The 26973-nt window shown below is 40.7% G+C and overlaps 1 pseudogene; it reads right to left on the bottom strand.

Moving 5' to 3' along the window:
• Positions 1-1675: 1675 nt before the first annotated feature.
• On the bottom strand, positions 1676-26878 carry LOC145584250 (heat shock 70 kDa protein 18-like; annotated as a pseudogene).
• Between the last annotated feature and the right edge of the window lie 95 nt (positions 26879-26973).

Raw genomic sequence — 26973 nt, 5'->3', positions numbered from 1 at the left:
AACGCCCCCAAGTAAACCCACGTTTGTTTGTATTCTTTGATTTTCCTTGTTTCTTTTCTGCTTTTCGTTGTTTGTTTATTTTTTAATTGCCAAACGTGTATGTGGCAATCCACATTTAGCAATTAGGGGCAAATTGTTATGGGTAAAAATTCATGGACGTAAGTCAACGACAGTCAGAGTGAGGTCAGGCGACGACGACTCTTCGTCAAGGACGAAGGACGAAGCTGTTTACCAGCAATCCTATTTTTCCGCAAGAAGATAAGCTAGAAGACTTGGTCTCATTCATCCTTCTCCAGTCCGTTGAAGATCAAAGCAGAGAGTATATTTCATTAACCGAATTCCGGGAATCAAGGATTGGAATTCTATCTCCAAAGCAACGGCTGCAATTAAGGATTGGAACGTGTGTATATAAAGGGGAGGACACCTATGACTATCGACACATTGCAACCTAGTAACTCATAAGCTAAACACATCTATTGTACTCAAGTTATACATTTTTGCCATAGTGGAAGTTTGGTAGATCCTCATTCTACCCGCGGTTTTTACCTTTATTGGGTTTTCCGCGTCAACAATTCCTTGTGTCGTTTCATTGCTTTTGTTATTACTTGCTTTCGATTTTATTTAGTTGATTCGTAGCCTAGATTTTGATATTCAATCCCACCTAACGAAAATTAGCATAAACAATTATGTTTAAGTTTGAACATTTCTTGTATTTTGGTAAAGAATTAGTTACCGGATGTGAGAATCGGGCATAGCTTGTAAATTGAATTGGATTCACCTGTCAAGAGGATGGGAAAGTGTTGTTGTAGTTACAATAATCTGAAGTCATGATCTAAAGCTTGTTACCTTGCATATTTTTTAAGATAGACGTCAGAACAACTCAATCGGACTTTCTTTTGAGTTATGTCCACAAAGTTATACGAAGTACCTCTGTTTTTATGCGTCCAAGAACAACAACATTAGCTCGATCTGTAAGCAATATTAGTGGTGTCTATTTCGCCTTAATATGCTTATGTTTATGTCCTGTTAATGCTAATGTTAGTGAATTTGTAATATTGGCTATTAGCTATAATATTGGAGGGTTTATACATTAAGTGGTTTTACTAATCATGAATTAAAATAAATGTATTTTGATACTCTATATTTTGTCTTCGTATTTTTTTTCTCCTTTTTATGAGAAATTTGATTGACCAGTTGTCGTACTCTTTGATTTCCTCGATCAGCTAATATGCCTTGTACCTTGATTAGGGTATGAATGATCTGACTCTCAACAATTTTATATTTTTACAAGTAACAATTTTGATGCATTGTAACTTCGTACTACCTCACGCTCTGGTTTTGCTTCCCTCCTGCTTTTGATCTTAGCCACAATTAAAAGAGATCAACATTCGTATCACCAGATGACAATTAGTAAGACGCGACAATGGCAAGGCAAATTCAGACTGGTTATGACGGTAAATTGGTTTAGCTACCTCAAAACCCAGCTTCAACCAACCTTATGTTAAACGCTGACCTATTGACAAACTTCCAAGTAAATTGGTAGGTAATTAAAAACTTGAAAAAGTTCTACATTAATAGAATATCACAAGTACAGCCTTACAGCATTCTCAGCTCAATATATGTTTTATTCCACACTTAAAATCAAATTAAAGTAGCTCCAATAATTTAATAACTTTCACTTTCTTTGTTTTGGAAATATATGTTTCATCCAATTAGCAAATTTTTTGGATCCGCCACTGTCTGAATCCACTTGATCTGAGTGCACATGGCCGCACAGGCTTTGAAGCTCTTCTAACTTCTTCTCAAACATAGATGCCTCTGCAAGATCTGAGTTCTGTCCCAGCCACTGTAATACCTGCTCAACAGCATCCTTAATCTTCGCCGAATCAATTCCTATCTCCTTGTTACCGTAATTCACTTCTTCCCACATACTGTTAGCCTAGCTCTCTAAAGCATTCTTAGCTTTCGCCCTCTTCCTGTTATACTCGTCTTGGGCTCTATATTTCTCAGCCTCTTGTGTCATCCTACCTATCTCGTCCTTTTGAAGATGCCCCGAGTGTTTCTGAATGGTAATTTGGTTTGAGTTTCCAGTAGTTGTTTCCTTTGCTGACACTTTAAGAATACCATTAACATCTATTTCAAAGCATACTTCGAAGTTTATGGCACCTTTGGCTGCAGAAGGATAACCTGATATTGTGAACTGACCGAAAAAATTGTTGTCTTTGGCAATGGATTTCTCACCCTCATACACTATAAAATCTGTATACTCCCTCCGTGTTTTTTTAAGTGACATACTTTGACCGACACGTAGTTTTAAGGAGATTTTATTGACTTTAATAAAATAAGATGTTAGTGGGGTAGGTTGGAGGACTGAGAAATGATAAAATAAAAGAATGTGAGAGGAAGTGGGGACCATGAAAGGAGTGAGAAATGATAAAGTAAGAGATAGTGGGGTGAAGATATATTATTAAAATGTAAGGAATTTCTAAAAGAGGAAGTGTGTCACTTAAAAAAAACGGCCGTTTAAGGAAAGTGTATCACTTAAAAAAACACGGAGGGAGTACGTTGAATTCAATTGCAGAATGCCAAATCGAAAATCTCTTAGCAGGAATGGTTGTATTTCTTGGAATTTGAACAACCATACCCTTAACATAATTTTCAAGACCAATTGATAAAGGTGTGACATCAACAAGAACAATATCCTTATTACTTTTACCAACTCCGCTCAGCACAGCAGCATTGAGTGCTGCACCATAAGCAACAGCCTCGTTTGGGTTCATGCTTTTGCAAACCTCCTTTCCATCAAAGAAGGTCTGCAACAATTGTTGAACCTTTGGGATTCGAGTTGATCCACCGACAAGTACCACGTCGTGGATTTCATGCTTTTCTACCTTGGCATCACTTAAGCACTCTTTAACAGTGTCCACACAATTCCTAAACAAATCCAAGTTTAGCTTCTCAAAACTTGCATGAGTTATAGTTGATGTAAAATCAATCCCCTTAAAAAGACCATCAATTGTAACAATAGTTTCAGTAGTCGAGGAAAGTACCCTTTTGGCTCTCTCAGAAGCAGCCCTTAATCTTCCAAGAGCCTTAGGATCGTTACTAATGTCCAATTTGTGCTTCCTCTTAAACTCCTCGGCCAAGTAACTCACCATTCTATTATCAAAGTCCTCTCCGCCAAGGTGGGTGTCCCCTCTTACAGCTTTAACTTCACATTCACCCTTTTTAATGGTTACCAAGGAAACATCGAATGTCCCACCACCAAGGTCGAATACTAGAACATTGATTGCAGGCCCAATTTTACCAACAGCCGCCTTTGTGTCAAGACCATAGGCCATGGCAGCAGCTGTTGGCTCGTTGATGATACGAACCACATTAAGCCTTGCAATGGTACCGGCATCTATTGTTGCCTCGCGCTGGGAATTATTGAAGTATTCTTGGAATTGTGACAACAACATTCTTGATAGGCATACCAAGGAAAGACTCAGCAGTATCTTTCATCTTCGAAAGGACCATCGAAGATATTTCCTCGGGTGTGAATCTCTTCTCCTCACCCTTATAGGTAGTGACAATCATTGGCTTATTATATTTTTCATCCGAAACTATAACCTTAAACGGCCACAATTTCATGTCGTTTTGAACTGTTTTGTCCTTTAACTTTTTACCAATAAGCCTTTTTACATCTATCAACGATCAACATATAAAAGAATTAAAAAAAAATATTGTTTAAAGTTCAAAGACTAAGCATAATTCTTTTAATTCAAAACAGAACTAACAAATACAATTATACATAAAACATTAAAGTATGATTGCAATTGAAAATATACAACAAAACAAAGAGTGTAAACTAAAACGTACCGTAGATAGTGTTTCGGGTACAAACAATGGGACCTTGCCGAAGGTCCTGTGAAGTGGATGAAGACTAACTCGGTCCAAAGAATGCTGGGCCGAGGGTTTCCTGCACAGCAAACACACGTAAACTGGCCTCGGGGGTTGTGCCGAGGAATTAGGCCCCTCTGATGCCGAAGTCAAACAGTGTTTAGAGAGAGAGAAAGCTTATGCAAGAGAATTAATTGCTTGAGGGTCTATGTGAATGAATGTAAGAAGGTATAATTGTTGTCTTTTATACTTGAACTCAACATGAGGATTGGGCCCAAAGCCAAATGGGCTTGCCATGTTGACCGGACCTTGACCTGATTCTGACTTGGCATGGAATAGAGAGTTGAACCTTTGACCTTGGGCTTGTAATTGAATCGTTTATGGGTCAGGCCCAATTGAGACTGAATTGGACCCAAACAACTTGCCCCCCCAGACCCGATTTGGAAGGATGACATGTCGGGTTTTGATTGACGAAAAGGAGGGAAGTAAATGATTTAATTAATCCAAAAAATTTGAATTTAAACTGTAATTAAGGACATAACGGCGGTTTAGAAGATAATGGAGGAAGTTGAACGGATGCTGGGCAGTTAATTTGGAGGGAGTGTGTTTAACGGTTACTTAATGGAGGATTAATGAGAAATTGAAGGCACGGACTCCCAAAATTCCCTTTTCTGGCAATATACACCGTACTTCACACTCTCTCTCCTCATTTCTTCACCAAAATCACACTCCAAACTCGCGCAAAAAAAACCCTTGATTCCGACTTGAAACTTCACTGAATCTCCAAAATTAAGGCTCCGAAACTGAAATTTTTTGCTCCAGACTTGTGGATCGGCAACTTCCGCTTCGGATAAAGGTAATTTTCCTCGAATTTTCTTTGATTTTTCTCGAATTTCAAAGTGCTCTCTTGCTTCGACTTTTCTTCTCGAATTTCTGCCATGGCTCGAGGTCGAGAACGACACCCACGAGATAGAATTAGGCAGACCGGGCCGCTCTTGCGGAGAAGGGGGAATCGTCGTCGTCCCGCTGAACATGGTGCCTCCCCGAGAAACTGGGGAGGCCGGTACCTCTGGGGCGCCGCCGCCTCGAGGGACAGAAAAGGCGAGCTCCTCCGGCCAACAGGAAGAGGTGGCCGCCGCAGTCTGGGACTTACCCCCTGAGGCTGCTGAATGGGGGAGTCACGAAGATAATTGGGGTCTGATGGAGTATCCCCCATACTATTGGTGGACGAAGAACGATTAAGCTTATTGCTTTGCCGAACAACTCGAGATCTTCTATGACATCCTGGAGAATGATGGGTACTGGTGCCGAATGCCTGCCTAAACTGACAGGATCCATCGTCCACCCCCGGGCTATGTGGGGGTGTACACTCGACAATTGCAGTATGGGCTTCAGTTCCCACTACACCCCTTTGTTGTGGAGTTGCTGAGCAATTATAACATCTCCCTATGCCAGCTGACGCCCGTCAGCATCCGAAAGATCATGACCTACCTCTGGGTGTGCCTGTTCTATCGTCTGCAGCCGAGCATCCACTGTTTTAAAAAGCTACAATCGGCTGGTGTCGAACACCCAGAGCAGGTATGGTGAGCACGACCCTGGCTGGTGGAGAATTGAGAGCCTACCTGGGTATTTAACCATGTGGCCGAACGATAGTTCGGATAAGGACTGGCGAGGCCAGTGGATCTGGGTTAGGGCCCCCTCAGACCCTGGGCATCCGAATGTCTTCAGCGTGCCCCGTTACATGTCGCGGCCTCACCCTAAGATGCAAAACCTAAGGCCTGAAGCAGCTGGTGGTGAGGATGACAGACAACTGAATTATTTCGGGAAAATGGAGAATCCCGGGGAGACTAGCCGAATGAAGTTCGTGCCAGAGACCTGGCTGCCAGACTCTCACTACGTCTTTCAGGAGCGCATACTCGCTGTTGTCGGCCTTAGCTGAAATATAAAGACAGTAAGTACCTTCGGCTGGAGCTGATGAACCACTTAGCTGCCCCTTTTTTTTGTTCCTTTCAGCGCTTCAGCGTGTTTTTTGCTTTGCACTTATGCTTTATTTTTCTTTTTCTTAGTTTTTCACGAGGGCAACGTTAGCGTAGACTACCGGCGGCTCGGGATAAATGCTGGGAGGATCGTGACCAACAACAAGCCCCCATCACCGACTCCAAGGATCGACCTCTGCACATTCACTCAAAGAATTTTGTTATTACCCAGGCCTTCGAGTATCTGAAGCAGAAGCCTTGGTGGCAAAAAGAGGATCCACTCTTCCTCTTAACCCCTGAAGAAGCTGAAGCTGCTGCTACCGCCGCTGAGGTGTCTCGGGTAGCTAGGGCCTTTGACGGCGGAGAGGGGACTTCCGATGCTGCAGAGGAGCCGAGGGAGGACTAGGAAGATGCAAGGTTGCTGAAGACCACGGTAAGCTTTCTAACCTAGCGGTTTTCCTTTTTTCTCTTCTCTTTCTTTTTTTTTTTTTTTTTAGTTCTCACGTCTTGCCCCCCTGTCCTCTTCTGAAGCAGGACGAGGAGGAAGAGGAGAGAAATTACCCTGAAGGGGAGGATCAGCCCGGACAAGAGGAGGTTCATTTTGAAAAGAAGGTCCCCTCAGACGAAGAGGGACTGATGCTGAACCGAAAAAGAACTGTTATCAACCCTAGAAGATTCCGGGAAGCACCAATTTTGAAGAGGCCTCGGATTGATGATGACACAATCAATGACCCTCAGGCGGCCGGTGCTCCGCCGAAGACTCCGATCGTCGAAGGTGGCGACCCTGAAAAGACTCCTCCCCAGCCTGAAACTCGTGGGGAGGAAGAGGTTATCTAACAGACCCCTGAGCAAGTTGCTGAAGCTCGGGGGGTTCTAGATACCGTGCCTTCCCCTCAGCACATGGCGACCTCCTTCTCAGCCGAAATTCAACTTGAGGCTGAGAAGTTAGGGTCTACAGCTGAGGAGGCGAAGGGAGATGATCCTGACATGGAGGTCCTACCCGAGGCTCCGCATATTTTCACTGAAAAGGAGATTCGGGATGCTGCCGAAGCGCAGAGGGCTATTGAACAGCGCAAGACTTACATGCCCTCCTCTTCAGCGGCTGGCTCCTTTGGGACTTTTCACTCCTCTAAGATGGGGTTTGGCACCGCTCCGACGGTGCCTTTTCCCCACCAGGCTCGGCGCGTGCTGGATGAGTGGCGCCCCCATGCCCTTGTTTACTTTGGGGACCCTGCCAACAACTCAGAGTTGGACATGATGAAGTTTTGGACTTATGGAGCTGCTGCTGGGGCTCCAGAAGTTGCAGATAGGGTCCCTGACCCTTTCATCGACAGCCCTTTTGCTTTTCACAGCTATCTCATAACCATCTGGTCTCTATGGCCATGCGCGACGAGCTGGAGGCCAAGCTGGATGCGGCCGAGAAAAGGAAGGCTGAAGCCGAAGCTCGAGCTGATGGGATTGTCACTGCCTTCGACGTCTTCTGTGATGAAATAGAGAAGGACGTTCTCCCTTCCTTTATTGAAGGAGAGAAACTGCTGAATGAGTATGGGGCAGTTGACATCCCCACTTTCTGAGCTCGGATTGAGCGAAAAATTAAAGCTGAAGCCAATTCTCAAATGGCCAGCCGAGAAGCAGAGCTTAATCAGAGAACAAGGCACTGGAGGATGATACATCCCGACTGAACCAGGCCATTGCAGACAAAGACCACCAGCTCTCTGAGGCTCAGCTCGCTGGTGAGACTAATGAGAAGAAGCTGCAAGAGCTGGAAGGCAAACTGAAAGGAAAAGAGACGGAATTGTCTCAAGCTCAGTCTGCAACAAGCCTTGTCCAGAACCAACTGAAAGATCTGAAGGATGGGGCTGCCAAGGTTCAGCTCCAGCTTGAGGGGACTAAGAAACGGATGGCTAAAGCTGAGGAAGAGCTGAAGGTTAAGATTTATACTCAGGACGAGTATGACGTGGACTTTAACACTGGTCACAAAGTGGCTCGGCGTCTTTCTATTCACGTCAATCCTGAGATAAAATGGGACCAAGCTGAAGAATGGGCCTGGAATGGGGATAGCTGTTACTTGGATAACTTCCATCCAGCTGAGAGCGAATTTCAAGCTCGCTGGGATGCCAAACTGGAGAAGATGGCGGCTGAAGCTGAGGAGAAGGAAGCCGAGGCCCAGGAGAAGAGAGAATCTGATAAGGTTCCTGCTCAGGATGCCTCGTCTTCTGCTGGCACTGGTGGTCCCTTGGGTTCCAGCTTAGCACAGCCAGACATCCCTGAAGCATAGGAACTCGGGCAGTCGTCCACAGAATCTTGTGGATCGACATATGCTTAACCTCCAAATTGCCGCAATCTGATTTTAGCCTTTTTGCCTTAGATGTTTTTTGCTTCAGCTTGCCTTCGTGTACAATCTCTTAACTTGTTTTTGTTTAGTTGTACTTAATTCGGCAGCTGTAATTTTCCACTTGTGGGCGGCTGCCGACTTTTTATTATATTCTGAACACTTAGTTTGATGTAGCTCGGAATCCGAGCGTATTTCTCACTAATCTGATGTTTTTTCTTCCATTTCTCTTACTTTAAACTTGCGCATTAAAAAATATTTGCTATAATAAAAAGACTTTGTCTTCGGATTTTTGAGATGACTGCTTGTCTTTTTTAATTTTAGACGAAGCTTTTAATATTTTGAAGAATTTCTAACAGTTATGCTATTATTCTTGATTTTCTGTCTATCTGAAAGGATGGATATCTGAGACACAAGGCCAACTTAAGGCAATGCCTCAGATAATAACCTTCTGGGATACAAGGCACAGTTAAGGCAATATCCCAGATTCGTCCATGGACTCATTGCCCCGGAGAACAAGTCTTACCGAAGCATTTGCTTCGGCTGAAAGACTGATGTTCTTTTTTAGGCGAGTTTATCGGCAATCTGAAACCTGGTGCCTTTAGGGCGAAGGTTTCAGATAATGCTGAATAAAACCCTTAAAGAGTAGATAGAATAAAGAAAAATGAAATAATAAAAATTTGCAAATGTTTATAGAAATGGTGGCTCTGAGGCCTTTCATTAATAATTGAAGACGTACTTACAAAGACTGTTCTGCCCCGAAGGGCTTACACATGATATTTCTTAAGTACATCAGTATTCCAGTGAATTTTCAGCTCCGTTCCATCCAACTGCCGAAGTCGGTATGTTCCAAGCTGAATCTCATCATAGACCTCATAGGGTCCCTCCCAAGTAGCTGAGAGTTTCCCATGAATTCGGTTTTTCTGAACTGCAGCAGCATTCTGAAGGACGAGATCTCTAATTTTGAGAGGCCTCGTATGAACCCTTCGGTTGTAAATTTGCTGATTCTTTGCTTGTATGCAGCCATTCTATCCCGGGCTGAGTCTCTTACTTCGTCAAGGAAGTCGAGTGACTCCTTCATAAGTTGCTCATTCTCAGCCGAGAAGTGGTGCACTCGCAGACTTTCAGAACCGATTTCTACTGGAAGAACGACTTCGGCACCATACACCAGCTCAAAAGGTGAGTGGTCCGTTGCCTCTTTTTCAGTTTTCCGAAGTGACCATAGAGTTCCGGGGAGTTCCTCTATCCACTTGGAATTTTGATCTTCAACCCTCTTCTTCAGAGCATTGAGGATATGCTTGTTTGCAGCTTCGGCTTGACCATTGCTTTGTGGGTGACACACTGCTGAGTATGCCAACTTGATGCCAAACTGGTCAGTGTAACGTCTTAGTGGCAAATTGTCAAAATTGTCTTCCATGATCAAAGACAAAGACCTTTGGAATACCGAAGCGAGTGATAATACTTTGCCAGATGAATTTTCTGACAGTTTTCTCTGTGATATTCGATGCTGCTTCGGCCTCAATCCATTTTTTGAAATAGTCTATGCCGACTATCAACCATCTTTTTTGGTATGGAGCATCTGGGAAGGGACCCAAGATATCCAGCCCCCATTGGGCAAATGGAAGCGGATTCAGGATCGGCTGAAGAGCTCTAGCTGGCTGATGGATAACTGGTGCGAATTTTTGGCATTTTTCACACTTTCTGACCAGTTCCTTAGCATCTGAGATCATGGTGGGCCAGTGGTACCCTGCCCTTAATGCTTTATGAGCTAAAGCTCTTCCCCCGATATGGTGAATTTCCCGAAGGATGTAATTAGCATCTGTTGGACCCACGCATTTCAACAATGGGGCTGAGAAGGATTTTTTCAGAAGCTCTCCTCTGAAGACAATGAACCTTGAGCCAGTTCGCTTCAGTTTGGAAGCTAAGATTTTGTCTTCGGGAATTTCTCCCTGAAGCTTGAAAGCTAGGATGGGGTCCATCCAGCTTGGTTCGTGGTCAGCGCTTCACACCTCAGGTGCTTCGTCGACACTTCTTTCTCAGTGCACTTCCACATATACAGATCGGTTCAGCTCAGTGAGAGTTGAACTAGCAAGTTTGGAGAGTGCGTCGACTTGAGCATTCTGACCCCTTGGGATCAGCTGAACTTCGAAAGTTCTCAGCTTTGCGATGACTGTTTTGATCTTGGCGAGATAAGCTATCATTGAGGGCTCTTTGGCCTCATAGTCGCCCTTGATTTGATACGCAACTAGCTGAGAGTCTGTCTTCAGACAGACATGCTCGGCTTCCAAAGAGATGCATAATTCTAGGCCAGCTACTGCTGCCTCATATTCGGCTTCGTTGTTCGAAGCTTTGAAAGAAAATTTGAGTGCATACTCAAAGGATTTGCCTTCAGGAGAGGTTATCACTACCCCTGCCCCGAACCGTTCACGGTGGAGGATCCATCCGTAAAAACGGTTCAGATTTTATTTTCTTCGTTTAGCGTCTCCTGGTACGAGCATTCGGCCAGGAAGTCCGCTAGAGCCTGAGCCTTGATGGCTGCTCTCGGCTGGTAGCTAATGCTGAACTCCGTGAGCTCGAAAGCCCGTTTGGCTAGCCTACCAGATTTTTCAACTTTGCCGAGAACTTTTTCCAGCGGCTGATCAGTTAAGACCACTATTTGATGGCAATCAAAATAGGGCCTCAGTTTCCGAGCGGCTACCACTACTGCAAATGCAACTTTTTCGAGTAGGGGGTAGCGAGTCTCGACATTCGTCAGAGTGTGGCTGACGAATTAGATCGGCTGCTGAACTTTTTCTTCTTCCCTCAGCAGCACTGCACTAATGGTGGCTGGGCTGACAGCCACGTATAAGTACAGAGGTTCTCCTTCGACTGGGCAAGCCAGCGTCGGGAGTTGAGCCAAATGCTCTCGGAGCTGGTTGAAGGCTTCTTTTTGCTCGTCTCCCCAGATGAGCTCTTTCGTTTTTGGGAGTTTCAGGGCTTTGAAGAAAGGTAACCCCTTGTCCGAGGCTCTAGAGATGAACCTCGACAGGGCTACCATTCTTCCGGTGAGCCGCTGAACGTCCCTCTTTGTTTTCGGCTCGGGAAGATCGAGCGCCACTTGCACCTTTGCGGGATTGGCATCGATCCCTCTTTTGCTAACCATGAAGCCGAGGAATATCCCGGACTTCACGCCGAAGACACACTTCTTCGAATTCAGCTTCATTTTGGTGCTTCCTTAAGGTGGCGAAGTTTTCAGCCAGGTCCTTAATATGGTCTTGATCTTTTTTGCTTTTGACGATAGAATCGTCAACATAGACTTCCATGTTTCGGCCTTTTTGATCGGCGAAAACCTGATCCACCAGCCTTTGATAAGTTGCCCCCGCATTTTTCAATCCGAAGGGCATCATCTTGTAATTGTACCTTCGGGCTTCTTTTTGGCTGCCCTCAATTCTTTCGGAGTAGCCGGCGTCTGAAACGTAGATCATAATCTGATGATACGTGGAGACTACCCCTTGAATTTCGTGAATCATAGGCCTTCCCATGATCACGTTGTACACTGAGGGAACGTCAATGACCAAGAATTCGGCCATGGCGTTCCTGGCTGCTTCGTCGCGGCCGATGGTAACAGGAAGTGTAACCTTCCCATTTGGATAAGTTGAAGACCCGTTAAATCCAGATACCGGGTAGAGTACCGGCGTGAGGTGCTTGGGCTTCATCTTGATTTGGTTATAAGCCTTTCGGAACAAAATGTTTGCTCCGCTACCACCGTCGACGAGGGTTCGCCCCACGTTGTGGTTGGTCACCGTGGCGACAATCATCAACGGATCTTTGTGAGGGTACGTCACCCCCCGGCATTCGGCGGATGTGAACGTCATGTTCGGCACCGGCGACTGGGGAGGTTGGATGTCAGCATTGTTCACCTGGTGGGTCAGAGCCCTAAGGTGACGTTTGTGCTCCCTCCGAGGACATGTCCCTCCAGAAATAACATGTATCAGAGGAAATTTATCCTCCAAATCTTTGTTGTTGTTCTTCCGGGGGAAGTCTATCTCTTGCCGAGAGTCTTTTTAAGACTTCTCAGCCTCTTTTTTCTCGCGGTGATCCGCGATGTATTTTTTCAAGTACCCCTTCCGGACCATATCTTCAATCTGGTCCTTCAGCTGGATACATTCCTCGGTGTTGTGTCCCAGTGACTCGTGGAACTCACACCAAAGGTTCTTATTTTTCTGCTGATACCACTGGGGAAGTGGTCTCGGCTTTCGATAACTCTGCTCTCCCTTCGTCACGCTATAGATCTTAGCGCGAGGGAGGGCGAGCGGAGTGTAAGACTCGTATCTGCCCAGATGAGGAGCAGATTTGTCCTTTTTTGGCTCGTTGGCTGAAGATTATTCCGAGGCTTTCGCCTTTCCTTTCGACCTCTGGCCTTGGCCTTCGGTCGATTGTTGTTTTTGTTTCCCGCCCCCAGTTTGAGGTTGGGTTTTTGTTTTGTTCCACTCCTCGGCTCGGATGAATTTATCCGAAGCATTCAGAGACTCCTCCAAGGTCTGAGGGGTATTCATGACCATGAAGTCGGAGATGTAGGAGTTTATAGGTACTACGCAGCGGAAACAATATGAATCATATTCAATAAAGTACCTAAACCAAGGATCGCATGCATAACACACAAGACACATAATCATACCTTTAAAGTGTGAATTCCACGTAGCTATTCGACAGGCAAATCAGGGAGAGAATAGAGCCCCAAGTGTTGCTCCTCTACTTAGTCCACGAGATTCGAACGAGACGTCCACCAATACTAGATTGGTCGAGTGATTGAGGAAAACCGCGATCACCACCTTTTCGGACAACCGACCACCGCACGAACCACCACCACCACGAGACACCACCGGCGCCTAGGAGGAGGAGAGACCCGTGAGAGAGGGGAGTATGAGAGGGGTTGGGTTTCTTGTTTGCTAATTCGGTTTCGATCTAAATGATCAGTAAACTTCTTACTTGCAAACCTAGGCACCTAGTCTATTTATAATCTCATTATAATTAGACTAGGGCACGAAGCCCAAAACCTCTTCTAATCCCCATATGGCCGGCCACCTAGAGTGATGAGGCCCATGATGGGACTCGTCCTCTAATGCTCGATCTAGCCCCTTTGTGTGACCTTATAGGATCCGTCCAATTGGGCTTTGGCCTATTTTACTAGTCCAAAGATCGTAAGTACCTCTAGCTATGGCAAAACGACGACCCAAATGTCCGGACTTAATTATCTCCATAATTTGACCCATTTATATATCTAGTAATTGCACACGACGAAGACATAACTCCTTCAATCTCCTACTTGTCTGAGACAAGGGTGCAATATTCAAAATTTCTTAAGTCAATGTATATGTCGATTTGATAATATGATTGCATCACATGTCGAGATCATATTGATCTACAAATCGTTTCTTGAAATCTGAGTTAGAATTACAAAACCAAATGATTACTGAGTAATGCATTTGAACGCGGCCACGTATTTTCTGAATTCTCCCTCTTCAAGCGGCCATGACACATTTCCTAATTTAATAGGTAGACTCTATCCAATCTTGTGGCAACAAGCCTCCCACTCAACTTCTGAAATGACCGGGAAACACCCTTTATAATCTCCAGTTACGGGCAGACGTTTGAGTGTACCACAGCCATAACATCCATTGAATGAAAACAATGTTCCACTCATGTCAAAGGAATCCACTAATATATACAGAAGCTCTATACTTGAACTTCAAAGTAGGTCAATAGTTCGATCATGCATCATTCATGCATATCCAAGTGATTGACCGAGCATCACTATGCTCCTATAGCCCATGAAACTGCGCTATCTAGTCAATCTTACATGCTAGTCCATTTATTGAAATCATTTATGTCCACTTTAATGATTTCGAACTAGGAACTTAAATAATATATGAATTTTTTTCACCTGTGGGGTTTCATTCAAAAGGTCATCAACCTAGTGAGCCCATCAATTCATAATTATTTTTGGACATATTATTTAATTTCAAAACCATAATTAAATAAGAGAAATAATAATTTCTATTTTAAACATAATTCTGCAAATTGATGTATTTCTCATGTAATATGTTTTCTCAAACATACACAACTTAAATTACATAATTTGCTTCAATCCAAGACTTTAATATGACTTTCATACCTTTGTCTATGGAAGGGGTTTAGTGATTTCTCACTCATAATAAAACTTTGCAGAACGTGACCTCCCGCTGGTCAATGATCTCATAACTGAGGCGATATCTCATATCCATTTGTTTGGATTTGTGATGTGACACTGGCTCCTTTGTTCTTGGGCAAAGGTGACCCTTTAGTCACATGACATTTTAATCCGAACTTCCTCTAAAACTATCCGACTATAGCTTAATACACATATTTTGACATTGAGCATGCAATAGTGCTCTGCTTTGAACTCTTCAAGCTCACTATATTTCTCCATACTGACAAAATTGTGCATCTAGATCAAAATCTAGAGTCATCTTGCCTGTTTGGAAAAACTTGCATTTGTAAAACTTTTGACAACTTGTTTATCTTTAACACCATAAACTAGAAAAATTCCTTTAGCGCTTCTCAAGTACTCAAGGATTTGTTCTTGGTAACTTTCCGTATGCTTATTCTGTATTTCTTGAAACTTGCTACACATGCACAAGTCATATGTAACAACTTGCTTTGTACATTTCATGGCACATGTAATGGACCCTTTTGCAAAAGCATAAGGTACACTACCTTTACAACTCAACTCTACTAGCTTTTAAGGCAATGAGTTTTACTGAGTGTAAAACCATGAGGCATGGGAAAAGATCCTCTCTTAGAATCTTGCATCTTGAACTTGTCAAGAACCTTATCAACATAAGTCTCTTGATTAGGTCCAGTCATCCTTCAAGATTCACTTTGTGGATTTTGATTCCCAATATGTACTCAACATCTCCTAAGTCTCCCATATAGAAACAATCTTTCTAACCATTGCTTGACTCATTCAAGCATTGATATATCATTTCATATGAAATGTATGTCAACTACATACTAGACTAAGAAGACCAATTGCTCCCACTAAACTTCTTGTCTCTACAAGATTCCTTTTCATTCTTCCAAGGTAATCAAACTGTTTGATTTTCTAATGAATGTTCCAACTCCCTGATGCTTACTTCAATCCATAAATGAATTTCTGAAGTTTGCAAAACTTTCTAGGAATTTCTGGATTTCAAAACTCTAAAGTTGTATCATATGCATACCATCCATCAAGAACATTTCATGAAAGGTGATTTTGATTTCCATAACTAGAAATAATCCGAATAGGCTTACATAACTAATAGGTTTGACCCTATTTGTAAGACTGTCATGGACTAGCACATCTTTACAGACATGGAGTCTGTTCTGGATTTCTTGGCTTTAAGCCACTTCTTGAGTTGGCACTTGTCCAAAGCCTGCTTGTAGATATGGATTCCAACTATTCCAATAGGAAAATTTTAGAATCCACCTTATACTAGAATTCCAACAAACTGTTTGTTTCGATCCTAAGTAACCTACGATAGGTGTGAGCGACAATAGAATTATTCTCTTCAACTCTTTGAAGCCTTTCATTCTAGTAGGACGATAGAAGTCTCGCTAGTTGAATTAGCTTGCTTCGACACATGTTTTATCAAATTAGCTGATTTCATGCGCCTTCGTCTCTGATGTAGTGTTATCCACATCCCTTTGTTGCTCGTCTCGAATCTCATCGAGATCTAACTTCATCGAGATCTAACTTTACTCCCACTTGGCTTTGTAGGAAGACATTTCTTTCTATAAAGACACTATCGCGAGCAACAAACATTTTGTTTCTACGCGATTGTAGGAATAATACCTCTGATTTAGGGTCTATCTTTGTAAAAATTTTACGTAGATTTCATACTCCCTCAATCCTGTTTAGAAAAGATTACTTTGGAACATTTCCAGTCTATAACATTTATGACATCTTTTCTACTGCTTTGGTTAAGTTTCTGTTTAGTATATTCGCAATTGTTGTTGTTCTAATGCATATCCTCAAAACGATATTTGTAAATCATTAAATCTTGGATCGAACCATGGCAAGCACAGTTTGATTCCTGCTTTATACATACATTTTAATTGTAATGTTCTGGATTGTGAACTAATTCAACAATTCCTTTAGATGATCATTTGTTTTGAGTTAAATATTTATCACAACAATCATATTGTGGTGCTAAATTGTTTATCTCAAACTTGATTTTACATTTCATTTTGGAATTTTGAACATTTCAATGATTCCAGCCTTTACTTCATTAAGTAATTATCGACATATTTACCTAAATCGTTAATAAAAGCAATGAAAAATTAAATCCGTTTGCTAAATCTTGAACTTATGGTACACACACATCATATGTTTGTGTTCCAAAAGGTCTTTTTAGCTTTTTTACCCTTTCAACTAAAATGCAACTTGGTCATTTTACCTTATCAAGCATGACTTCTAATTCTCAAGTGATTCATAATCATATAAGAGTAAGAGTCCATCAATAACTTTGGATGTGCAAATGGTTTATGTGTCCTAACCTTACTTTGTTACAAGTAAGTTTGCTTTGAATCATCTAATTTACTTTTGTGATCTACTTATATCAATGTCATAAATAAAATTAACTCATATCTAGCAAAAATGAAAATAATTTATTACCTTGGTCATGGATCAACATTTGTCCAAGCAAAGTAAAACCAAATCAGTATTCAAAACAAGAAACTGAAATATTATCTCATCAAAAACTGGAAATTGTTCTAAATGTCATGATAAAATAATCAGAAAATAAAACTATGAAGCTATCTCTGGCCACTTAAATACTCCTAGTGCACCTTCAAGCTCCATCTCCATGCTAGCTTCACTTGTTTGCAGTTCCTGCGCAGCATCATAATGTTAAGCTCTGCAACTTGGTATCATATACCTTAGTGAAAGTTAAAATGTTTATAACATAATACCTGAGGTTGATGCTCCATTCTTCTTCTTGAGGAAATCAAGGTATTTCTGGCAATTGCGTTTCCAATGCCCCTTCTTCTTGCAGTAAAAGCATTCACTCTCACTTGCAGCCTTGGGTTTTGGATTCGCCTTAGGCTTTTCAGGAGCCTTGGCAACTTGCTTGCCCTTGCTCTTGGCACTAGCCTTTTGCCCCTTCTTCTTGAACCCCTTTCCCTTTTGAATCATAAGAACTTCCTTCTTAGGTTCCTTAGGATTTGTTTCTCAGCACTAACCAGCATTGCATGCAATTGATTCATAGTCTTTGCATTGGCAGTCATGTTAAAGTTCATGATAAACTGGTTGAAACTTTCTGGAAGTGAGTGGAGAATGATGTCTGTTGCCAAATCATCACTATATGGGTACCCCAGTTTCTCCATACTTTGAATTAGGCCGATCATTTTGAAAACATGATCATGAACTGTGGCACCCTTCTCCATTCTACAATCCAGAATCTCACGATGAAGCTCAGACCTTTCAACTCTAGCTTGTTTCTTAAACAAAGCTTTGAGTTCTTCCATGATTGAGTAGGCATCCTGGTCCTCAAAACGTTTTTGAAGACTAGGTTCCATGGTAGCAATCATTAAGCAAGTGATAGGCATAGCTCTATCATGAGCTTCCTTGTGCTTCTTGAGCTCTGCCGCAGTTGGATTTTCTGGCAGAGGTCCTGGTAATGGGGTATCAATGACATCCTCCTTACCTTCAGATTTCAGAACAAGCCTTAGCATTCTTTCCCAGTTGGAAAAGTTTTCCCCTGTCAACCTATCCTTCTCAAGGAATGGTCGCAAATTGTAAACGTTGTTGTCATTGTTATTACGGCTACCCATCTATGTCAAATAAGGCAAAGTTTAATAATTATGTTTTAAATAAATTAAAGTACCACAAAAAAAAACATTCATTTGGTAACTTTAAAACACTTTATTCAATAATTAAATGATCCCAATTGAATTTTAAGTGATTCCAAGACCCTTTATTCGTGCAATAATTGACCGGACTTTGGCCCTGCCATCAACCATTACAATTTCAAGGTGAGTAAACTCTTTACTGATTACAACTCTTGTAACTCTTGGTTGAATAATTAACCATCACATGTTTAATTATTACCCTTAGCTTCAAGGTTCTAAACTTTATCTTTAGGTAACCTTGTTGAGTATAATCAATTAAAAGTGTAGAATTTGTCCTACCCCCACTCCCCAATGAAAAATATGATGCCCAGCTTTGGCATGACCCATCATAAATGTCAAAGGTTTCATCGGGTTTTTAATTGGAAAAGCTGCCTCAATATTACTGGGACCTAGATTTATTATGTTGTGATTATTTAGTGAACTCTAGCGCATCATCAATCAACATAAATAAACCTAAACATGCATAATCAACTAATGCAATAATATAAACATGACGTAGTATGGCCCCTTAGTCCTAAGAAAACTAGAAATGAAAATGCTCCCACTTGAATCATCATGGATCTTTATCCACCTTGCTCCTTTGGGCCTTCACTTCATGGGCTTCTTTTGGGCTAACACCATTTAAATAACTATTCTATTTACATTAAATAAAAGTTATAAAAATACTTAACGGTACGCAGACTGTATTTAGATTACAAAAATACTTCACGATGCGCAGATCGTATTTAAGAATCTATGGGCCATACTAGTCTATATATAACAACATAATATCATATAATAGAAAAGTGCCATATAATAAATCACTCAACATGCTTGTCTAAACTATAACATCGAATGATCATAATAAAAACAACGCATTTCCTAAAATATTTTATATTTTAATCATAATTAGATAATATCATATATTATTCATGACGGTTCATAAAATATCATATATTTAATTTAGTCATGAGATAGAATCAAATCATATTTTAATCTAGAAAGATAAATCATATTTAATCTTCCATGATTATCCTAAGTAATTTAGGAGATTCTATCCTAATTACTAGCCAATCAAATAATTTTAAAATCAATTACATCCTAATCTAATTTATGGGATAATCACATTATTTAAATCAATTATTATCCTTTTGGAATATGCTCAGAATATTCTAATCAATCTTATCCATAATTAACCACTTTAATTTAGGATAATTACCAAAATAACTAACTAAATATGGATAATATCAAATATAACAACTTTTGAATATTTGATTTTATCCTAAAATAAAAGATTTTATCCAAATAAAACCAACTTTATCTTTTAAAATAAAAGATCATATTTTGAAAATATTTTAACTTATCCAAAATAAAACTGATTTTATCCCAAAATAATTCATAATTATCTTGAAATAAATTTTTAAAACAGAATTTTTTTTTTTTTGAAAAACCGCATCCACCATCGCCGGCCACCGTGGTTGGCTAGCCGAAGCTAGCCACGGTGGCTGGCTGCCGTGACAGCAGCCGCTGCCGCAAGGGCAGCAGCGTGGCAACTGCTTCTGCCGGGCTGCAGGCCACCGTGGTTGGCTAGCCTTGGCTAGCCACGGTGGCTGGCGGCTTTGCAGCAGCCACTGCCGCGCAAGGCAGCAGCCGCAGCCTTGCTCCAGCCGTGGCAGCAGCTGTGCAACACTTGCACGCTGCTGTCCACGGCCACCGGACCTCCGCCCTCCCCTTCCCCTCCCTCTGGACTGACCACCTGGTCGGCAGCCGCCGTGGCTGCGCCACCCAGCCGCGGTTGCCGACCTTAAATAAATTTTTTTTTGTGTTTTAATTTAATTAAAATATCACTTATCATAATTAAATTAAATCAGTCCATAAGATTAAAATTAAATCACATTCAACTTAAAATTAGGGTTCATCATAAAATTAATCCCAATTTAATTCTAACTTTTAAAATTAAATCTATGATCATTCATAAAACATTTTTATGCATAAATCAATCCAATTAAAATTATGAAACATAAAACAAATCGAATTAAAACAAAATCAAGCACAAAAATCATATTTTAGGGCTTAGGATTTTTGAAAAATTCGAAAATTAGGGTTAGGGGTTCGAAATTTTCGAACATATTAGGGCATAAATTCGATCCTCTTTATGGCTATTTGAGCATAATTAAATCACATTTAATCGATTCCAAAAGTTTAATCACATTAAATATAATAATCGAACCATAATTAAATTAATTTCTCCCTCTTAATTGATTATAAAATTAATGTGGACATCAAATAATCGTATTATTATGATCTAGCGCGTTCATGCAAGAGGCTAACTGATACCACTGTAGGAGTTTATAGGTACTACGCAGCGGAAATAATATGAATCATATTCAATAAAGTACCTAAACCAAGGATCGCATGCATAACACACAAGACACATAATCATACCTTTGAAGCGTGAATTCCACGTAGCTATTCAACAGGCAAATCAGGGAGAGAATAGAGCCCCAAGTGTTGCTCCTCTACTTAGTCCACGAGATTCGAACGAGCCGTCCACCAATACTAGATTGGTCGAGTGATTGAGGAAAACCGCGATCACCACCTTTTCGAACAACCGACCACCGCACGAACCACCACCACCACGAGACACCACCGGCGCCTAGGAGGAGGAGAGAGCCGTGAGAGAGGGGAGTATTAGAGGGGTTGGGTTTCGTGTTTGCTAATTCGGGTTTGGTCTTAATGATCAGTAAACTTCTTACTTGCAAACCTAGGCACCTAGTCTATTTATAATCTCATTATAATTAGACTAGGGCACGAAGCCCAAAACCTCTTCTAATCCCCATATGGCCGGCCACCTAGAGTGATGAGGCCCATGATGGTCCTCGTCCTCTAATGCTCGATCTAGCCCCTTTGTGTGACCTTATAGGATCCGTCCAATTGGGCTTTGGCCTATTTTACTAGTCCAAAGATCGTAAGTACCTCTAGCTATGGCAAAACGACGACCCAAATGTCCGGACTTAATTATCTCCATAATTTGATCCATTTATATATCTAGTAATTGCACACGATGAAGACATAACTCCTTTAGGAGAACGGTCCAGTCTGAAGGCCGTGCTGAAGAGAAAAAATGGCCAACCCTTGGTCCAGCCGAGAGATGCTGGACGACTCGTTGCTGAAGCGAGTCAGGTAGTCGCGGAGCCTTTCGGCCTCCCCTTGTTGCAGGCCCATGAGCTCGGCAGTTGTCTTCTCCCTGCGGTTTTCCGTAGAAAATTTGCTCTTAAACTTGGTGGACAGATCGTCCCACCTAGTTATGGAGCCTTCCTTTACCCCCTTGGAGATCCACACTTGCGCGACCCCCTTGAGAGTGGTGGGAAAGTATTTGCACCAGGTCGCTTCGGACCTGGGGTTCAGATGTATATGCCCCTCGTAGGAGGCAATGTGGTCCTTCGGAACCGAAGTCCCATCATATGTAATGTGCGACGGGATTTTAACTGTCGGCACATGCTCTTCCAGAATCCATTGCTCGAATGGAGAACTGGTGGGATGCATTATGGCTTTTCCTTTATTCCTGACCGAAGGGACCGCACTCCGCCCTCTCAGAGAGGTAGAAGTGGTTTTTGTCCCTGGCTGGGAAGATTCAGGATGAGCCTCGGCTTGGTCAGGGAAAAAGAGGCGGCTGTGCACACTCGGTTCCCTTACGCTGAGACGGTCATAAACGCTTCGGCGGGCAGTCTCTCGCCGAGAGGCAGAACTGCTGCTTTTGTTGCTTTGGTAGGCTTGGGTGTTGGACTCCCTGAAATAGTGCGAGTTTCTTTTTCTCTCTCGCTCGGTTTTCCAAGTGTCCTCCTCCCATTCGCCAGCCAGCTCCTTAAGAGAAAAGGGCTTTCCCCCTTTTTGATCGATTTTCCTCCGCTGATTCCTTGTTTGCGAAAGGGTTCGGTTGCGCGGGGGTGGCATGACTTGGGCTCTCATGGCGTCCATGAGTACTGCAAGGGCTCTCGCTACCTCTTCCGAATTGGGCCCCGTTAAAGGGGTCCTCGGCTGAGAACGAGAGTGAGAATGAATACTCAAAGGCTGGCTTCGAGCATTAGATTGAGTCCTAAGGTTGGACTGAGCTGCAGCACTGGACCGAGGAGGACTCGTCCTATGCTGAGAACGGATGGAGGGAGACTGAGATCTCCTTTGAGATGCCCCTCCTGAGCTGGCCTCCTCGGAGGATTGCCTACTCGGGGAAGGCGACGGTGACGGCGACGGGGAAGGAGGGTCTAAGGGCCTCTTCCCCGGCGTCATTGCCATGCGACCTTTCTTAGTTGGAGAAGGGCCACTTTTGGACTTTTTGTTCTTGCGGTTCTTAGCCATTGATACTAAGGTGAGAGCAAGATTGAGATTGGCTTAAAGATTCTTGAAAGTTATCCCCATAGACGGCGCCAAATTGTTTCGGGTACAAACAATGGGACCTTGCCGAAGGTCCTGTGAAGTGGATGAAGACTAACTCGGTCCAAAGAATGCTAAGTAGAGGGTTTCCTACACAGCAAACACACGTAAACTGGCCTCGGGGGTTGTGCCGAGAAAGGCTCCTCCGATGCCGAAGTCAAACAGTGTTTAGAGAGAGAGAAAGCTTATGCAAGAGAATTAATTGCTTGAGGCTCTATGTGAATGAATGTAAGAAGGTATAATTGTTGGCTTTTATACCTGTACTCAACAGGAGGATTGGGCCCAAAGCCAAATGGGCTTGCCATGTTGACCGGACCTTGACCTGATTCTGACTTGGCATGGAATAGAGAGTTGAACCTTTGACCTTGGGCTTGTAATTGAATCATTTATGGGTCAGGCCCAATTGAGACTGAATTGGACCCAAACAGATAGTGTTGGTGGGGTTCAAGAAGGCTTGATTCTTGGCAGCTTCACCAATAAGGCGACCAAAATAGGTGAAGGTGACCCAAGACGGTGTAGTACAATTGCCCCGATCGTTTGTTATGATTTCGACACGATTGTGACGCCAAACAGCAACATAAGAGTAAGTTGTACCGAGATCGATTCCGATCACCGACCATTCAGGTTTTCCTAGTCCCATTATCCCTGATGATACTGAAATTCTAAGAACAAGAAATCTTGAGAGAGAGAAATAACAGTCAAAAGTGTTTCACACACCAAACAAGGGTTCTTTAGATTCTCAATTTTTTTAACACGTAGGAGTACAAACTTTTAGTTAGTTTTAAATAAATTTAACCCTTATAAAGATATGCAATCCCTAAAAATCTAAGACTCGATTTTTTTTTTTTATTATTATTTTTTTTTGAATAGTACATCTAAGACTCAATTAGGATAAGGATTAGGAAAGGGTGCTGATATTGCCAAGGCAAAAAAAACCATTTCCAAGGCAAATTATCTACCCGCTGCCCGTAATATTTGAGAATCTAGATATGTCAAACTTATTATATCAATAATATACTTTGTAATATTTTATTGCCTATAATGTTGCCAATTATATTATCATAAGAGAGTGCTTGTTTCCCTATCTTGAGATGTATCTATCATTTTATTACGCCTGTCCCGATATATGCCGCCCCTATCACAACCAATAGTCACATAACAATCCTTTCGAGAGTCCCTAATTGAGATGGCATATCCCTTTGACTTGTAAAACCTTCTAACAACATTAAGGAGTTCTTCACGAGTTTGATATTGTGTACTAAACACAGCATGCACATCCTCGTCCATCATTATATGATTAGCAATAATCTGTCAAAGAAATAGATAAATAATTAAGATGCACAGTTTAGAAAATCTTTGTCTACCAATCCTTAAGATCGAATGCCCAACAATTAGATTTTAATTACAGTTTGAAGAATGAAGTATCCCAGGTTTATATACAAGCATAATGCTAATTTTTTTTTTTTTTTGTTTCAATGGAAAATTTTATAATAAAGGCAGACCATTCATACGTATAATGTTGACAGGAAACACTTATACTAATAGTCATTTACAAATTAATTAAGCACTTGATAAATAAATAAAATTAATTAATAAACAAGTTTAGAGGTAGCTAATACCTGTAAAGCTTTGATAACCTCTCCCAATAAAATGTTAAATTTAGTGAGTATATGGTGATGAATAATTTAATTAATTGCAGATTTTGACGAGAATAATTAGTAGTTGGAGTTGGAAAGATTTTAATTGGAATATTTAGCTACTAAAATTATAGGCAATAAAATATTACAAAGTATATTATTGATTTAATAAGTTTGACATATTTAGATTCTCAAATATTACGGGCAGCGGGTAGATAATTTGCCTTGGAAATGGCTTTTTTTACCTTGACAATATCAGCACCCTTAGGAAATTAAAAAAGATTTGTAATCCTAAACCAACTACGAGTCTACGATTTATAGAAATTTAAAAGCGACTAGATATCTATTCGATAGTTATCAACACAGAGCTTAATTATAAGATTGTTTTTTTTTTTTTTTTTGGCTCCTTTGAACCCAATTGATTAATGTTTTTTGCTCATACAGTCATTATATCACTGAGTAATGATTTAAAACTAATTTTTTTATAAAAAGCAAAATCAAACCCGTATTATAGTTGGTAAATACTCAGAATTTATAAGATTTATGAACAAGAACATGAAATGTAATTTTCTTTATTATACCATTTACCTAATTAAGCATAACTATTCCTTAAGTGAAATTTTTTTACAATAAATTACACTATGTAGTCAAAGAATTAACAATCCCTTTTGCATGCACCCGGTGTACAGTATTTTTACTGTACATCGAACATTTTGCGAAAAGTGACCCTTTTTTTGTACAACAGTAACCCTTTTTCTTCTACAAAAGTGCTCCATATTTTCACAAAAGTGACCCTTTTTTTCACAAAAGTGACCCTTTTTTTTCACAAAAGTGACCCCTTTTTTTCATAAAAATAACCCTTTTTTTACAAAAATGATTTTGTTTTTTCACAAAAGTGACCCTTTTTTCACAAAAGTAACCCTTTTTCTTCATAAAATTGACCTTTTTTTTACAAAAGTAATTAAACTATATATGCAAAACAGAGTATCAAAATTAACGAAACAAACACAAAAATTAACAATAGTCATGAAAAAACTATACAATCACTCAAATAAATCAAAAGTCACCGTCGGAACCACCGTTAGCGACGTCGATCGCGTTGAAACCATTGTTGATTCTACCATTTCCGACCATCTCACTGAGCAAAGCGACGAAAAATTTACAAAAAAAGTACAAACACTAACCTAGAGCAGAAACATCAACATCATCAATTATCACCAGAAACTAGAGGAGAGAGGAAAAACAAAAGAAGATGAGAAGTAGAGGAGAGAGAAAAACAAAAGAAGATGAGAACAAGAGGAGAGAGAAAAAACAGAGAAAAAGAAGATTGAAGAAGAAAGATCAAAAAAAGAATCTGTTGAATAAAGAGGAGAGAGAAAATAAGATTTCATTTTTTCCTTGCCAAAATTGGGCCACCAAACTCATGCTTCCTTTTGATTTTCATTAAAATAGTGAACACCCGGTTTAATGAAAAGTTTGTAATGGGTAGTCATTTTTTTTTTTTTTTTTGGCTAATTAGTTTCTCATTGGAGTATAATTTGCAAAATACATAACAATCCTATAATTTGCAAAGTAGCTAATCTTATGTGACATAGCAAGCTTCATATTAAGAAGAAAAACATTTATCTGGTTGTTCGACATTGATATGGGTTTTAGTTTTTTTTATCTTTCATGTGATATTTTTCCAAAATAAAAAAAATTAATTAAAAAACCCATTTGCACACAACGTATTTGCACCTGTCAAATAAATACTCTATATCTTTTGTTAGATCAAATACAAAATTCAACCAATTGTACATTATAAATTGAGCTAAAATTAAAACATTAAAAATGAACCTAAACACGAATTTGCTGGCAAACAATGTACGCTTCTATATCAAAATGCATAAGCAAGACTTCCCTTAGCCCCTAGCCTTCAGCTCTTCACCTTTTTTACTATACATTGCAAAATTCTTTCAAATTAAAGAAGGAAAATTTGTCTGCAAGGGACATATATGCTCACTGTTTTGTTTAAAAGGACCTTATATGTTTAAAGTGGTTTAAAAGGATCTTATAAGTTTGTTTTGTTGTTTGGGAGGACCTTGAGGGCAAAATCCGACAATTTTTTACTTCTTTCACCGACGTTAACCTCTCACGTGACCTTAAAAATGACCTCTTTTTTCTTTTTTTTCCACGAATTCCCTTCAATTCCTCATTCTCTCTCTTCTAATTCCCAAATGACACAAATCAAAATAAGGGAATTTGAGAGAAATCATGGAAGAAAAGAAAAGGAGGTCATTTTTTAGGGTCATACAAGAGGTCAACGTCGAAGAAAAACAGTCAATTATTGTCCGATTCCTACCTCAAGATCCCTCCAAACAACAAAATAAACTTATAATAGGTTCTTCCAGACAAAATAGTGAACATATATGTCCCTTTTAAACAAATTTTTCATCAAAGTATAACCCTTAACAACATTCCGTATGTGTTTTACACCTTAATAACAAAGAATTCAGCATTACTTAGCTGCAGTGTTCTTTCTACCCTTTGCATAACATTTTCGACAGCTCATTAGCACAGTCTTCCAACACGTTCTTAGCATTAACATCGGAAATCATCATGTTTACAACCAACAATCAAAAATGTTGCTAGCAAGAACAAAAAGAAACCAGAAGAATTCAACAAAATTATACTGAGATCACAACAGGACAGTTCCAAAGATTATCAAGCTCCAGAGGTGACAAATTTTTCATACTAAACAACTTCTGAAAACATGGAAAATGTTCGATCTTCTAGCTAAAACGAACTAACAAAAAAAAAATCTCTAATCCATATAGCATACTTCAAA

The sequence above is a fragment of the Chenopodium album genome, chromosome 16 (genome assembly GCF_948465745.1).
Source record: "Chenopodium album chromosome 16, dcCheAlbu1.1, whole genome shotgun sequence".
Taxonomy (NCBI): domain Eukaryota; kingdom Viridiplantae; phylum Streptophyta; class Magnoliopsida; order Caryophyllales; family Amaranthaceae; genus Chenopodium; species Chenopodium album.
Note: the sequence above shows the minus strand (reverse complement) of the source record. Positions and strands in the feature narration are given on the sequence as shown.